This window comes from Lissotriton vulgaris, chromosome 2_1 (genome assembly GCF_964263255.1).
Source record: "Lissotriton vulgaris chromosome 2_1, aLisVul1.2, whole genome shotgun sequence".
Lineage (NCBI taxonomy): Eukaryota > Metazoa > Chordata > Amphibia > Caudata > Salamandridae > Lissotriton > Lissotriton vulgaris.
This window is the reverse complement of record NC_141687.1, coordinates 1,664,707,907-1,664,724,166: the sequence shown is the minus strand read 5'-3', so window position 1 is coordinate 1,664,724,166 and position 16,260 is coordinate 1,664,707,907. Positions and strand designations below refer to the sequence as shown.

General features: G+C 46.2%; 1 protein-coding gene across 7 annotated transcripts in view; it reads left to right on the top strand.

Moving 5' to 3' along the window:
- The window catches only part of WDTC1 (WD and tetratricopeptide repeats 1), a 524,512-nt gene that overhangs the window by 30,880 nt on the left and 477,372 nt on the right, over positions 1-16,260 (top strand). For 3 of the 7 annotated variants that reach the window (XM_086957607.1, XM_086957602.1, XM_086957608.1), the window contains exon 2: positions 15,502-15,608. The exons of the other annotated variants lie outside the window; for them this stretch is intronic. The gene's annotated coding sequence lies outside the window, so the exon portion shown is untranslated. The remainder of the gene's footprint in view (positions 1-15,501; positions 15,609-16,260) is intronic. 7 annotated transcript variants of the gene reach the window in all.

Sequence of the window (16,260 nt, the reverse complement as noted above, 5' to 3'; positions counted from 1 at the left end):
TTACCAGGGCCCTATAATCAAGTTGTTTGAGACTGAGGACATGCACTTTATCATGAATGATACTTGACTCCAATTCCCCTTCCAGCTCAGCTATTTCGGTCTCCAGGCGGACCGCTGCCTCATTTTTACTTTTCTTGGCGCCAGTGATTAACGATAGCGCCTGAGCACGGATAACCGTCTCCCACAGCGAAACAAAAGAGGACACAGACCCCACATTTTCAGCAAAATAGTGATCCAAAGACTTAACCAACTCCTCCCGGGTTTTGGGGTTACGGAGATACCAAGGATTAATCGGAGCCACTCGACCCTCAGAACCCATCTTCATGTCCATCAAAAGCCACAGTGGAGAGTAATCTGAAATACCCCTGGCCAGGTGTCTGACTTCCCTAACCAAAGAGGCCTGTGCTACTGGCATCAAGACATAGTCAAGCCTAGAGAGACTACCGTGGGCACCAGAGTGAAAGGTGTATTGCGCCTGTCCCGGATGCAGCAGCCTCCAACAGTCTACAAGTCCCAGCGTCTCCAAAAAACCACTCAACCAAGACTGTTATCTCGTGAGGTCTCTGGGGGGCTGCGGTCCTCCCTACCGGAAACAACAGAATTGAAATCCCCACCCATCACCAGAATGCCCTCAGGGAGCCCCAACACTACTCTCCCCAAATCAGCAAAGGTCGTAGTCTGCAGACCAGGTGGAACATACACAGAAAGAAATGAGATAGTCTTCCCTTCCCACCTACCAGTGAGCGCAGCATAACGTCCCCTATCATCAAGAATTATGTCGTCCAACTCCAGGGGGAGGGAATTCCTAACTAGGATACCCACCCCCCTAGATCCAGTAGTAAATCCAGAGTGTGCAAGTAGACGATACCTCGCCGATCCATGGCATGGCATGTATTTCCGATCAGATGTGTCTCTTGCAACAAAACTACTTCGGAGGAGAGGCATCTCAATAGCTGCAACACTACTCCTCGTTTTATCCTATCCCCCAACCCGTTACCATTCCAACACAATAACTTCAATCCCCTACCCCCCATCCCGGAAGTAAGTGCAGAATCCACCCCACAGCAAACACAACACCCAGATCAAGATGGAAAATAATGCGTTGCCTTGAAACAAAATGGAACACACCGAAACCCCCCCACCCCCCCAACAAATCCCGGAAACACACCCCTCCACCCTGCACCTCTGCGTTAGACTCAAAAGCCACCCCAACTTGCAGTGTGCCTGTCGCCCTAACATTAAACTAGTCTACAAGAAGAAACCTGGAGGAGGGAGAGTCCCACCCCCCTCGCCACCTCTGGGTATAACACCATAAGTATCGCAAAATGCAAAAAGTCATCAAACCACAGCTGCCAGTTCTGTACATTGTCCGGAAACCAGTAACCACTCCTCATTCATGTTCCAACGGGCCACCTTCAGCATCTCCAGAATGTTCTGAGCGATCACGCTGTGTAGAGAACGTATCGAGCCAGTCACTCACTCTCTCGGGCGGTCAAAAAAGAACGTCCGAGTTGGAAAAAGCATCGCATATTTCATACCCATGTCTCTCAGTCGCTGCTTCACCTCCTGGAACCCCATCCTTTGTTTCTGAACGAACTGGGTGAAATCCGGGTAGAAGGTCACCGCCGTGTTTTCAAACTTCGTGGGGCCACCCACCCGCGATGCCTGCAGGATAGCGTTTCTATCTCTGAAATTGAAAATTCTGGCGATTTATAGGCCGTGGAGGGGCACCCGGCTTCGGCTTCCCACCCGGCACTCTGTGTGCACGTTCCACAGCGAAAAAGTTGCTCAGGCCTTTGGGGGCAAGATGGTTTAAGATGAGGTCTTCCACAAGGAGATCTGTGGTTAACTCTTCTGATTTTTCAGGGACCCCAATGATACGCACGTTATTGCGTCTTGCCCGACTTTCAAAATCCTCCAGCCTGCGAGCAAAGAGATCATTGGAGGATCGTAGGTTGCGAACCTCCGTCTGTAAATCGGACACATCGGTCGTAAGGCTGGAGGTCTTCAAATCTAGGGATTTAACCTTTTCGTTAGTCTTTGATAAATCTGCCCTAATCAAGTTGACATCGATTGCCACAGTGTCAAGCTTTAGAGCCAGAGCCTCGTATTGTTGGCCAATGGAGGTCTTTATGCTAGCAATGGCGCCATGACATCACGCAGTGTCAAATCATCCACTGCGGCTGAGCCGTCACCCGCATCCTCCAGAGACCTACTCGCACCAACGGGGGACCCTTTAGGATGGGTATAGCGATCCATAATGTTCGATTGAATAGTCCCCCCTCGGTGAGTGGTTTTGGTCTTCTGTTTTTCGCTGTCGGGGTTGCCCGCCATGTTAGATGTTGCGCCCGAGGGTCCTTTGAGACCGTGTAAAAATGACTCCTTTCGACTCACCCACAGAGATATCAGAGTGTGAGTCTCACCAGGAGATCACACGACCAGGAACACTCGGCAGTTGGCACACGGTGAAGTTGCGGGGTCCGGCTCACGGACTGCCAGAGTGGTGTGGAGATAGGAGAAGGCAGAAGAACCAAAAACGAAACCGAAAGTCAACTCCAGGGTCTAGAGCAGGACCTCTCAGGCCGCTGTTGTTCAACTACCACCTGGGCACCACAGTGACTCTAGCCCCGGGCAGTACCATGGAGCAGGCCACAAAAGTTCCAAGTATCGTAGTTTCGGTTCCCGGGGTCCAAATCGATTTTTGAAAACAGCTATTATATCAGCTGGGTTGCGTTGTCAATAACCCGTCGTCGTAGTCAGGATAGATGCGGGAGGTGGCGAGGGTCTCGGGAGCCCTGTGCTCACGCGACCATCTTGGTTGCGTGCGAAGCTCCTCCCAGAGTGACCTTCATTATCTTCCCCCATTGGGGTAGAATACAAGATCTCTTCTGATGTTGGACTCCAAATAGCTTCTGTAATATCTGATGAGTAGTCGGCTGTATTTCACAGTGGCAAATGTCATTGCATGAGTGAGATGATACTTATTGTTCAGATGTCTGCATCAGTCTATGGATTTCTTGAAAGGGAAGTCCTTCTGTCCGTCATGTTTCACAAATACAGTTCTGTTAAGAATGTTAATTGCATTGTTGGAATGTTCAAACCCGAGCATTATAGAAGAGAGTAAACATTGTTAAAATATGCATGAACCTGCTCTACTGAGCCATATGTGCCACCCCAGTTAAGGAATATATTGTCTTTGTAACATAGACCAGTGATTTCTGGTGTTCAAGGACTCCTCTTCCCCCTTTATCATGAACGGTTCTGCACATTGTTGAGGTGTACATGTGGCCCATGATCTGCTGAGAGTATTAACTTGTTTTGCGTTCGGATGAATTCAGTGAGTTTTGTTATGTACTAGGCATTTTTATGGCACAATTCTACCACTAGTGTAGTTTAGGCCTTGGTAACGGGCAGAGAGTCATGCATATAGGAGAGTGCTGTGGAAAGTTGTCCTAGATGGGAACCATTTGATGATTGTGTCTAACGTTCTTAAGAGAACTTAGAATAAAGTACACAGACTCTCCACATCTGCATGACTGTGTCTAAACCCATGAGGAAGTCAGATGTAAGTGCATACATACTGATTCATCTGAATGTTGCCTGTGCAAGTAAAAGGATTTTGTATTTGTTAGGTCATTGTCAGCTTAGCAAGGGTATGCCGTGGGCTAATAGATGATTGTGGACGGCTCCAGACTTTGGTGTTTTTAAATTTGAGTTGATGCCCAGGCTGGGTAGGGGTTAGTTGTGATATAGTAAATGGTCACACCCTCTCTTAATCACTATGCTTTGCTTTGATGTTAACTTGTCATCCTAAATGGCGGTAATGTAGTGATGGTGCCTTAACAGCTGGCTGGAGGAGCCAAGGCCTCTTTGGCTCCTCCAGCCTCCTGACCATGTAGTTCGGTTGATTGAAAGAGACATATTTAAATTGTTTGGCAAACGGTTAAGATGGTACTTTTCAAAATTACTAAGCTTTACTTATTATAGCTACGAAAAATTCGCCTGTAGTAGTGTTTTCAAGTATTATAGTTTAAAAATATACATCTTCGATTTTTGACCTGAGGCTCCTTTTGGCTCTGCATAACCTGAATCTGGTTTGCGATGAGTGCAAATCTATGTCATTAATAGCCTTATTTGTGACGCTTGGTGCGTTGACAGATGTTTATGTCCAAACTAGGCACCAATATAGTGTTGTAAGTGTGGTGAGATGAAGCAGTCAATCTCTGTCTGAAACACCAGGTTAAATAGACTGCAATTGGTGGGGAGATCCCATATGTTATTCCCCTAAATCTCTTATCGTTATTTTCCAATTATCTGAAATACTGGGGCCATCTGAATTGGTAATTCTGGGGTAGGCAAATAACTGGGATTAGTCCAAGCCACTCATAATCAGAGCCTTTATACCAGTTATGTTAGGCCTCAAGAAGTATTCTCTTAGCACAGTTCAATCTGTGAGAGTGAAGGTAGCCTCTACATGTTCCAGGAACTCAAGAAAGGAGGAGTTTCTTCATAGATGAATGATTTGTTTACTGCATCCGCTTGCAAGGCAAAAGAGATTTGATTAAAAATTCAGATTTTTACACTAGTGATTCCCTTGGGTGATTTAGCAAATTACTATTACAAAAGTAAATGAAGCTCATTTTCCACATGTAAAGATTTCGATTTTGGAGAGGTTAAGATAGTTATCGCATATAGTGTTGTGAATGCGCCCTTCTGTGTGCACTTTTCTGTGGGAATCTCCCACAAACTGCAGCACTACCCTTAGGTGATTTGGGGTGGTTGTTTTCACATTTGTTGGATTTACTGAGAACACCATTTGCATTTAAAAAAATATATATCTTTTTATTAAACCATCAAAACAACATTTCCATTCAAAATTTGACGAAATCAATTGCGTTACATGATCATAATCAGTCATCACCGTTGTACATTATATGGCTGGTACAGTAATTTAGTGATCTCTATGGTGTTACAAGATCTTCCAAAGAGAAAACTGGGGGTTCACATATATTACCACGGTAGTTATTCCATTTGCTCCATATGTCAATCCATTTTTTAGGGCACACATTAGAAACATGGACTGGAGTATGCTACGGGAGAAATATGTGTACTTCCCTCCCTTCAACCGTGGGCGGCGTTGTGGCCCTCCACAATTTTGCCAGGTTTCTTTTTGCGACCATCTGCCCCAACGTAATCCAAATGCGGCCCTCCACAATTTTGCCAGGTTTCTTTTTGCGACCATCTGCCCCAACGTAATCCAAATGCGATCTTTCCTACCTAAATCTGTGCGCTCCCAGACATTTAAGAGACATCTCTTAGCCTCAATCCCTAACACTAGTCCGAGGACCTCCCCCAGACAGGCATGTATTCCCCTCCAGTATCTCTGTATATACTTGCACTCCCACAGGATATGCAAAAGTGTGCCCTCCTGCCTGCATTTCTCTTCTGCACATGCCCTCTTCCGCCCTCCCGATACTAACGAGCTGAGTCCCAGTGATGTAGATTCTATGTAAGATCTTTAGTTGGAGGAGGTTGCCACTTCCCGCGGGCAGGCCACAGCCTTTTGCCACTCTTCGTCCTCAAGTTCCATACCATCATTCCCCCAGCGTTTCCGGAGCACCTTGAGAGGGTCTAACGCATTATTGACCAGTTTCTTGTATGTCAAGGACACTGCCTTCTTTTGTAGGTACCCGCCAGGCAATCTATCTTCCAACGGCGAGGCATCCGGGAGGGATGCTCCCTTCTGCAAATGCTTCATTAATACATGTCTCATCTGTCAATACCGAAAGTATTCTGTGCTGGCCAGTTCATATTCTTGTTGGAAAGTGGCAAAGGAAATCATATCTCACTTTTGCCGTAGGTCCCCAATTTTCGGGATCCTATTAGGTCCCACCTATCAAACCCCTCTGAGCGCCTCAGTCCCCTGTTGCTCCGAGTCCCACAAAGGAGTCGCCATCATGAGCTTGCGTTCCCACCCCAGGTTCCTATTACTGTGCGCCACACATGCACTGAGTGTCTGGTTGGTCCTGTTAGGGGAATTTTCTTGGGTCTAGAATAGAGGGCAATGTTATAGCTCCCCCATGGCAATAACCACTTGTCCATTCTATAACCTGAGTCATCCCCCTGTCGATATAAATACATTGGTTTATGTCTGGCAGGTGAGCCACCCAATAATACTTCCTGATGTCTAGTAGCCCAATCCCCCGTCATACCAACTCAAAACTAGCTTGGGAAGGGCTATGCGGGGGCGGCCATCCCATAGCAATTCCCTCTGGAGACTTTCCACCTCCTTAAAATAGTTTGGAGGGGGATTCTGGAGCGCATATAAAAAAACGTGGTAGAGGCACCATTTTGAATTATGACGCCCTCCCCAATAATGAGTGGTAAGGTCTTCCAATTGACTACAGTATGCTTCAGTCTTTGCAGCGGGGGAATAGATTCCGATCATAGCTAGCTTTGGGATCTGTTGTAATAAAGAATCCCAAATACAGGAAGCAGTCTTTCTCTTCATTCATGGGACACCCTCTAGGTAGTGGAGTATCTCACCACTGAGTAAATACATCAGGAATTTACTCTAGTTGATCGTACATCCAGAGTACTTCCCAAAGTTGTGAATATATTAAGAAGTCTGTGGATTGACGACTTTGGGGAGGGGGGGTGCAAGAAACAGAATATCGTCCGGATAAAGAGAAATGCGGTTCTCCCACGTTTTAGCCCCCAGATTATTAGATCTCCACGAATCCAGGCCGCCAATGGTTCCAGTGTAAGAACAAAGAGGAGGGGAGACAGAGGACACCCCTGTCGCATCCCCCGGCTCAGCTCGAATACCTTCCTTTTTCTTATTAACGATCACTTGCGCCAGAGGCCTTGCATACTAAAGGCACACCCACCCGATAAAAATTGGATCCAAATCCCATTGTGGTCAAGACTGCAAATAGATACGGCCACTCTGTTGTATCGAAGGCCATCGTGACATCCAGCGAGACTACGACTGCATCGTCTTGAATTGTGCCCTGCGCCCCAACACGCCGTGTAGTCTCCTCAGGTTCAAGGCGGTAATCCGGTGGGGCATGAAGCCCGATTGGTCTGGGTGTACTAGTTTATTATCTGGACCAGGCGTCTGGCCAGAATTTTGGTGAGTATGTTGGGGTCGGCATTTAGCAGCGAGATGGGCCTGTAGGACGAGCATGCATCTCTAGGCTTGTCACTTTTATGTATGGCGACCAATGTGGCAACCCTTTTGTCTAGTGGGACCAGCCCCAATTCTCGACTTTCTTCAAACATATCTCGCATGTATGTGGCAAGTAGGTCTGGCTTCAGCTTGTAAATCTTGATTGGCAGGCCGTTGGGGCCCGAAGCCTTACCGGGCTGGAGGCTTCTAATCGCCTGGGCAACCTCGTCATTAGTCAAGTTGCTTTCTAGCAGGTCTTTGTCATCAAATGTCAAGGAGGGAAGCTTTATATCTCTAATCGGGGCTTGCGAGTCCTCTTCTGTGAAGGAAGAGCTCGCACTGCATATGGAGCGATAACAATCAGCAAACTCAGTAGCGATCTCTTGCGCGTCCGATACAACTTCCCGGATCTCTCCAGTAGTTCCGGGACCAGTCTGCTTGCGAGTCCTCTTCTGTGAAGGAAGAACTCGCACTGCATATGGAGCGATAATAATCAGCAAACTCAGTAGCGATCTCTTGCGCGTCCGATACAACTTCCCGGATCTCTCCAGTAGTTCCGGGACCAGTCTGCTTGCCAGCTCTTCTTCTTTTAAAATTTTTTTTTTTATCCAGCCATGTCAGTAATTTCCCGGTCTTATCCCCCTGGTCATAGAACCTACCCTCTTTGTCTCTACCCAGTGACTTTGCCATGTCAGTCGCTATGGCTTTATATTCAGTTTGTTTAAAGCTCCAGGGTGTGCAGCCTGTCTTGTATCATTGGCTCCCCGCCACCGTCTTCAAGGCAGAGGATTTCATCTTCCAAGCGAGTCAAGTCCTTTGACTTTTCCACACCCCGCTATTAGCGAGAGTGCCTGACACTGCACCACAGTTTTGAAGGCTTCCCAGAGGGTTTGAGATGAATTCACTGTTTCCCTGTTATCTAGGAAGTAATTTTCAATAGCTGCTACTACCTTGTCTTTCACCACTGGGTGTCCTGAGGTACCACGGGTTGACAGCCGCCACTCACCCCACCCTCCTCTTACCTATGACAACCTCTGCCCACAGTGGGGAGTGATCATATATACCTCGGGCGAGGTGCCTGATTTTCCCGCTTGGTGTGCCGGAGTAAGGAGGCAGTCTATTCGAGATAGGCTGTTGTGAGCCCCGGAGTGAAAGGTGTGTTGAATGTGACCCGGGTCGAACACCCTCCACGTGTCCACAAAGCCCATAGCTTCAAGAAAGTCTGGGAGCCAACTCTGTGAAGGGCTGAGGGTACGGGGAGGACAGCGGTCCAGAAAGCCTGACACTACTGAATTAGAATCTACTCCTACGGCCAGACAAATCTTGGGGAATGACACTATTTTACCCAGATCTCCAAAAGACTGGCCCTGTAACCCAGGTGGGATATACACTGATACCAACGTGAGTGCCTTACCCTCCCACTGCACAGAAATTGCTGCATATCTACCCATCCTGTCAGTCCACATGTTTTGTATTGACATTGGGAAGGAGTTTTTTTTATTAAAATGCCTACTCTCCTGGAACCCGTGGTGAAACCAGAATGCGCCACCAGACGGTAGCCCCAACTGCTTATGGCCTTGCAGGAGTTGCCTAGAGAAAAACTACCTCTGGCGTGGCATTTGACAACTAACACTCCGATACTAGGGCCCGTTCACATTCCAACTTAGGAGCTTAAAGGTCTTTTCCCAGTGCATCCCCATGTGTAGGTTCAAAGATTACATATCACTAAAAGAGAGAGGAGATACGTAATGTCGCTCTGTCAAACAAAACCTATAACAACCCCACTCCACCCAAACTCCCCCTCTACGTGCTCCCATGCACCCTGGGCCTAAAACTGCTCATGATTCAACTATGCAGAGTGCCTGTCGCCCAAACTGGAACTAAAAGTAGAATATAATAGGGGGTGGATGCTCCACCACTCCGACCCACTTCTATGACAAACAATACTGTGTCCTGCCAGATTGGCCCTTTCAACACCAAGAAAAAGGAATACATGGGACATTCAATTAATGCAGTCAGACGAGTGTGCGTCACATAAGTTCCGCCCTCGCTTCAGATCAAAGCCACCTCCCGGGCGAGGCGCAGATACCTGCCTCCAGGCATCAGGCTAAGCCCGCAGATGAGCCGGCCTGATCAGCCACCTAATGGGCCTTTTGATCCTTCGCAGCTCTCCAGCCTTCGAGCCAGTCCGCAGCCGCCTCTGGGGCATAAAAAAAACCAGACCCTGCCCTCTGCTTCAACACAGAGCAGGGACGTAAACAACATAGAATATTTTAAACCTTTGTCTCGAAGACTCTTCTTCACCTCGTAGAAGAATTGTCATGGTCGATGTATGTTCAAAGTGAAATCTGGAAAAAAGGTGAAATCTGGAAAAAAGGATATCATGGAGTTCTCATATTTCAAGGGGGGGCTTGCACGTGAGGTCTGCAGATTAATATCTCTGTCTCTGATATTTAAGAGTCTTGCCAACATTGGGCGGGAAGGTGCCCCAGGTTTCGGACTGCCCCCCCCCCCAGGAACTCTATGCACCCTTTCGACTACAAAGAATTTTGACAGTTCTTTGGCCTGAAGATGCTTGAGGATGAGTTCTTCCACGAGTATGTCCGCGGCTGGTCCCTCCGCCCTCTCCGTCACGCTTATGATCCTCACGTTATTCCGTCTGGAGAGTCCTTCATAGTCCTCAAACTTGTCCTCTGCAAATTTGCGAAAGGCTTGCAGGTTCTTGATGTCTTGCTGCAATTGCGCTTTGTCTCCCATGAGGCTAGCAGTGATAATTTCCATTTGTTTAACTTGCTCTTCAGTTTTAGTCAGGTCTGCTCGGATCAGCATCACTTCAGATGTGATTGTGTCCTTACTCTGTTCAAGGGATGCCCGCACACCAGAGATGACATCCATTATATATATTTTTTTTTTTCACAACAAATTATCCATTATATCTTTTAATGTCAGGTCCGGAATTTCCCCCTCAGACCCAGGCATCTTTTTCCCCTTATAGCCATGTTCAGGGTCGGCCTGTCTTGGCAGCGCATATTTGTCAAGTTTAGTTTGCTGCGTTACTTTTGCGCCCTTGGCACTCGACGTTTTTTCGGAAGACCAGCAGGGACAGCCCTCATGTGAGTTCAAGGTCCCTCACGCCTAGGCTGGAATCCCTTCTGCTCTGCAACGGCCAGTTGCGCTTCGCAGTTCACTTAGTGTCTCTATACTGCTGGCGTCCGGGTGGGGGGCACACACACTCCCAGGCACCGCGCGATAGTGACTTGCGCCTCCGGTGTTCAAGGCGCCCTTGCTGCCTTCTCCGCCGCTATACTGGGTGCAATAGTTCTGGGCTTCTGAGATTGTGTGGTCAGTTGGATTTTCAGCCAGTTCCTGGCTCTCCACGCGTACTTGGGAAAGCCCGTGCAGTAATTCCACCAGGCACTGGCCAGCCCTCTAAGGGCCGATGGGCTAAGTTCAAACTTGGCACTCCGCAGCACCAGCCCCCGCTTTGCCATCTCTATGCAGCCTGATATGGCACCTCAGGTCGTCTACTACCTTGCAGCAGCAGAAAGGCCAGCGTATTGGCGCCCGGGATGCCGCAGGGTCCTGGGCACCGGACCGGACTTCCCCTGTACTTCTCCCCGTGGCTACCTCCTTGGGCTTTAGTGGCACAAGCCTGCCTGGACCACTTCCTCGTCGGTCGCGGGTGATCTGACCGCGACCACCCACGTCTGGGACAGGATTCCAGGAACCGGGCAGACTCGTCTCCCTGCACAGGCTCAAGCGCTGAGTTGTCCGTGGACTCCTGTCCAAGATGGGCTGGATCTTCAGGGCACCACGCCAACCCCCTCGATACAGCAGCTCCCGGCCTTCGATCCCGTGCAGGCCACTGCCCGGGACTCCGGTTTCTCTGCTTTCTGGGGGTTGAGCGAGTCCCCCTTTCGACGTTCCGGCTTCAGTTTTGATTTTGGTGGCCTTTCCCCTGCAAGGGCGGCAGATTATTAGGCGGATATACGGAAGGCTGTCTGATGTGCTACAGAGCTAGATTAGTTGGTGGCAATTGCGTTCCGTGGCGAAGCCATACCCCCAAACCATTTGTATTTTTGATGAGGATTTGAAACCAGGCAATTTTAAATTGGCTTCGAGAAACTTTTTTTGGTGTTTTTTTTGTTTGTTTTTTGCTCAAGAAATGTGTTTACCCGGATATTCTGGCTTGCGTGTCTTCAGGTGCAGATAGGAAGTTCTTGGAATAAAAGTTTAGAAGACTGACTTCTGCCGCAAGCTTTGGAGATTGGTAGACAAAAATACAAGAGAATTTCAAGTATTCATTTATATTTCTTCGTGAGATTTTTGACGAGCTGTTGTAGTTGATCTTCAGTCGCTGATTTCATTTATTATCCCAGCCGATTTTACTAGTGCACCATTTCTACTAGATTTACTGCAGTTTGTGTGTCCATTTTGAGATTTGTAACTCTTCTCTCTGATATACACTTGGTTACAAGTTTCCTTTGTTGGTTGTATGAAAATGGTTTATAGCAAGGTTCTCCAAACATTTATGTAATAGGAGCTAGTTATCTTCAATGAAAATCATCCAGAGCTACTAATATTATTAGCACTGTATTATTACTGTAATAATGAGCACATCAGACAAGATCACATTATTGGCCACCGCAGGCAAGATTGGTAGCAGTGACCACCTCCGTGCATTGGGCAGGGGTTGACAGCAGTAACGTAAACAACAAAAAAAACTATCATTTTGGAATGCTTTTATATGGCTAATACTTGGCAGCCATAGCTGCAATGCCCCTGGCACGAAGATAATATTAGTAATAAGTATCTCCAGAGCTGCTTCAATGTTTGAATAATAAATGAACTTCAAATATATTTTGGAAAATGAAAAATCTTTCTCTAAACATCAGCTAATGAGTTTTGAAAATGCACACCTTTATTTCTCAAATACAGGCTTTTCAGTTTTGGTATATGTATATAAATTCAGCACAGCATGTGTCTCTGAGTAGGATGGGCTGCACCCGGGAGATCTACTTATAAGAAGCTGAAGAGCTACCAGTACGTCCCAAACTCCTTGTTGGAGAAATCTGGTTTATAATCTTTGGGCAGGGCGACTAGAATTATGCAGCTGCGGAGAAGCATGCTGCAGGGTTGTCTAAATTATGCTACAAGAAAATGCAAATTATGCAGTGTAATGTGTCATATTTTGCAATAGTACTACATCCTTATTGTTCATATTTTTAGATGTTAACACGGACCGGGCACACCATTAGTACCAATTTAACACCAAAATACAGCAACTAACAAGTGACCAGTCAAGTTTTGTGAAGGGTCTTCCACTGCGATGCAACACATCTCTCCGGTTTTTTAGGTCTCGCCTACGTAGGCACATGCGGTGCATAGGAAAAAGACCTTAAGCTATTGCTTCGGTTTTTGTTCTTTAAACGTGCACGCGTTCCATTGCCTTCAATGACCACGCGTGCACGTTTGGCGATGCCCTTGCGGGAGCGGGCTTGACACCAAATGTTTGTAATTAACTTACAAACACATGGTGCCCCTGGCGCGCTCCCGCAAGGGAAAAGCTTTGGCTGCACTCCTCTCAACTCTCCCACTTTTAGCGCGGGGCGCTTGTGCATGTTTTAGTTATTACTTTCGTTTCTCGTCCTTGTTTTTTCTTGCTGGTGCACAGTACAACCAACTGGTAAACAGCGCTTTATAAGCATCACATTCATAATTTTGACAGTGTGTATGGTGAGGTCCTACTTTTGTCACGCCGTAACCCTTGATCTGCAGGTTTGAATTCTACTTTCTATCACTTTAGAGTTAGACACTTTTTAACGATTAAAGAGACTAAAAGGCATTTGCTGCTAATTATGAAAAGCCACAACAGACCAATTACTTCAACACTTTTTGCATGATCAATGTGGAATCAGGCCTATAGTGTCTGCCTCTTATCAGCCCCTTTAAAGCGACAGCCGCCATAAAGTAATGGTTTCCCAGACACAGATCTTGAATGGGAGCTACTCACCGGGGCAATGGCAAACAAGGGTGTCATTTTGCAGCTGGTCAGTGCACCACCATGCAATCTAGGTGAACGGCTCTAGAAAAGCTTCTGATCCCAGCCGTCCACACGAGGGGAAAATGATTTTGTACCCGTGTTGCGCTCTTGCCCGTTTTCATAAGCAAGAGTACGGCAGTTAAGTCATTGTACAGTTAAGTAGTTGGTTGCCGACGTGAACTAGAGTGCCGGCTGTACAGGTCTTGGCAAAGTGGCGTTGTTTGCTTCTGTCTTTGAGATTATTTGAGGTGCGGAGCGTGCCAGTTTATGGATGTTCGCTCCCCCACAATCCCGCTCTGTAAATCTTATAAATGTGTGGGGGCGGAATGTGTAGTAGAAAAGTTCATGGCCCTATTTTGGGCCAGCCCATGGAACGGTTTGTGTTTCCTGGTATGTCTTTAAGTCACACAGAGACCCAATTCTCCGAGTTCACAGTGGTCGGGTTACAAAGGAGTTGTTGACCTAAAGCCACAGCAGCCGCATTTAGAACCTCGGATTCAAATGTGAGCATTCTCATTTACTCAATATTCTGTGATTATTGGCAAATCAGTAAATCACCCTGTTTCTTAAAAATAAATCTTAACGCATGTATTGTAATCGATTGCTCCAGGATGGAATAAAAAAAAAAGCAGTCTGCATTTAAAGAGGAGTACCTAAAATGTGTAAATATCGAGTAGTAATTTAGCAATTAGGCGCCCTCTGTGCATGCGACATCAAATGAAGCTCTTCTCGAATGTGACCTAATGGTATGTTGTACTGAAGAAGGGATTTTTAAAAGACCCATTCTGCGCAAATTAATTGTGCTCTTCTACAGGTGTGCTGCTGGTATCATAGTTTTATTGTAAAGAAAAAAACTTTATGGGAAAGCGATCCCTCTATAAAACCCCACTCCCTTCCCCCATGCCCTCCAAAAATACTTAACCACTTTTAAGCAAACCCACACATTAACATTCTACCTCTCATAACTCTAAAGATATAGTTTCTTTGTGAGCCGTGTCAATGTCGAGAGAGATGTGCACACGTATATAATAAATTAAGCGGTTTGAAGTAGCTGATGAGTTACACGCAGCGGTTATAAAACATCAGAAATTTATAAATTGACCTAGATAACTTTTCTCCTTGGGACAGTGTTAGATTGATGTTACGAAAGTCACTGCCCAACGACCAGAATGGTTTATGTTGCAATGAGTAGTAATTGTTTGGTTTAATATGCTTTTGTTTCTCAAGCACATCCTCATGGACATGGCGCTATAAAAGCCAAGCACTAGTACATGAGGCATGGTCAGCCGAGGCAAATAACCCTTCAGATGCTGCGGAAATGTATTTTGTATTAGGAGGAGGCGGATTCTTGCAGGGAAGAGCCAGCCAAAGGTGGTTGCTCTGAGCGGGGCAGGGTAGGGGCAGGCACAGACGACTTCAAGAGAGACGGCTCTTCAAACAGACATGGAGCGCCTCACGATTTAAAGAGTTGTAATGACTTGCTAAAATGCAATTTTTAAGAGTATTCGATGGTCGGAGAAGCACAGGGTATGCCGCCAAGGCCAAGCGACAGCTGGACGAGGGTGATTGGGGGAGAGGAAACAAATCAATATAAGGACTTGATTTAAACCATCAGCTGAGCACGTTCGGATGGCCAAAAAACACAACAATCCTAATAAGCGAGCAGAGGCAAAAGAAACAAGCATTTGCAATGCAATAGATCTCACAATTACATTAATTTGAGCTATTGACATCGTAAATGGCAATGCCTTAAAAAAATTAAAAGGCATTGTTATTTACAATACCAAAAGCAACACCTATTGTATTGCATAGTGCGGTGTCCGTGAAGACGGCGCCGGGCTTATTAAAGTTTTTTTTTTTAAAGTGTGTGTTGGGAGGCAGAGAGCATTGGCATAGCCAATAGAACTCACTTTTTGGAACTTATACGTTTTTAGTTATGCAGCACAATATCCTTGGTGCAACAACTGTTGCATGTCCAAACACTTATAAGTTCCCAAAGGCGAGACCTATTGGCTATGCCAATGCTTGTTGTACCTTTTGATGTGTACAAAATGAAAAAGTTTTTGTTAAAGTCTGTAAATTATGCAGCAAACAATAAATTATGTGGAAAATGCACAATCATATTGGGAAGACTGCTGCTGCAGACTTGCATAATTCCAGTGGCAGCGTCTTTGGGCGTTCTTGTCATCTAAAGTACTCTCCCATCTCTCCACAGAAGCCAATGCCATCACAGTACACTTTCCTGGGGCATTCTTTGAGTCTAAAGTACTCTCCCATCTCTCCACAGAAGCCAATGCCATCACAGTACACTTTCCTGGGGCATTCTTTGAGTCCCCTAAAAGCCGCCAGTGTCTTGGCTGTGGTCAAATATGTGTTTTGAGAGTTTTTCCTCAGGTAAATAAAGATGTAATGTATGTTGTACCCAGTTGTTGGTTTCCAGGTTTTAACTTGTGTTAACTTTTGTTGGTGTGTTTGCTCTTGCATAGCTGAAAGTTTATTTTCCTGTTAAAGAATGTCTTCCCTTTGTATTTTTGGTAGTCGTCCAACTTGTTGTTGAGGTTAAGTGTTTTATGTTCTAATTGGTGGTTCTTCTAGGCATAAGCTCCTAAAAGTAACTTTATTAATATGCATTCCGCTCCATCGTAATGGGATATCGATGTGTACAACGTATTTATGGAATGTACTGTATCTGGTAACTGTCCTGCTTTTTTGGGGAGATACATTCAGTTTATGTAAACATTCTCGAGGTGTGTACGGAGAAAGGGAGTATTCTACCACTCGTTTTAAATCGGTCTTGGATTTATGTAAATGTAGAGCAGTCTGTTATATCTCACAAAAGCAGGTTATTGAAGAGGATATAATATTACAAACAAATTATAGAGAACCTTAGATAATACATTGTAAGGGTCTGTGGCTGTGCCAAGACCCAGTTTACATGGTGGTAGCCTTTTTAGGTCTCGCGACCTATTGATGCGCGCAAGCACATCGAGCGGAGCGAGAATTCAAGTGGCGAAAATCATCGTCAAACCAGGGGCTTTCAGCCCCG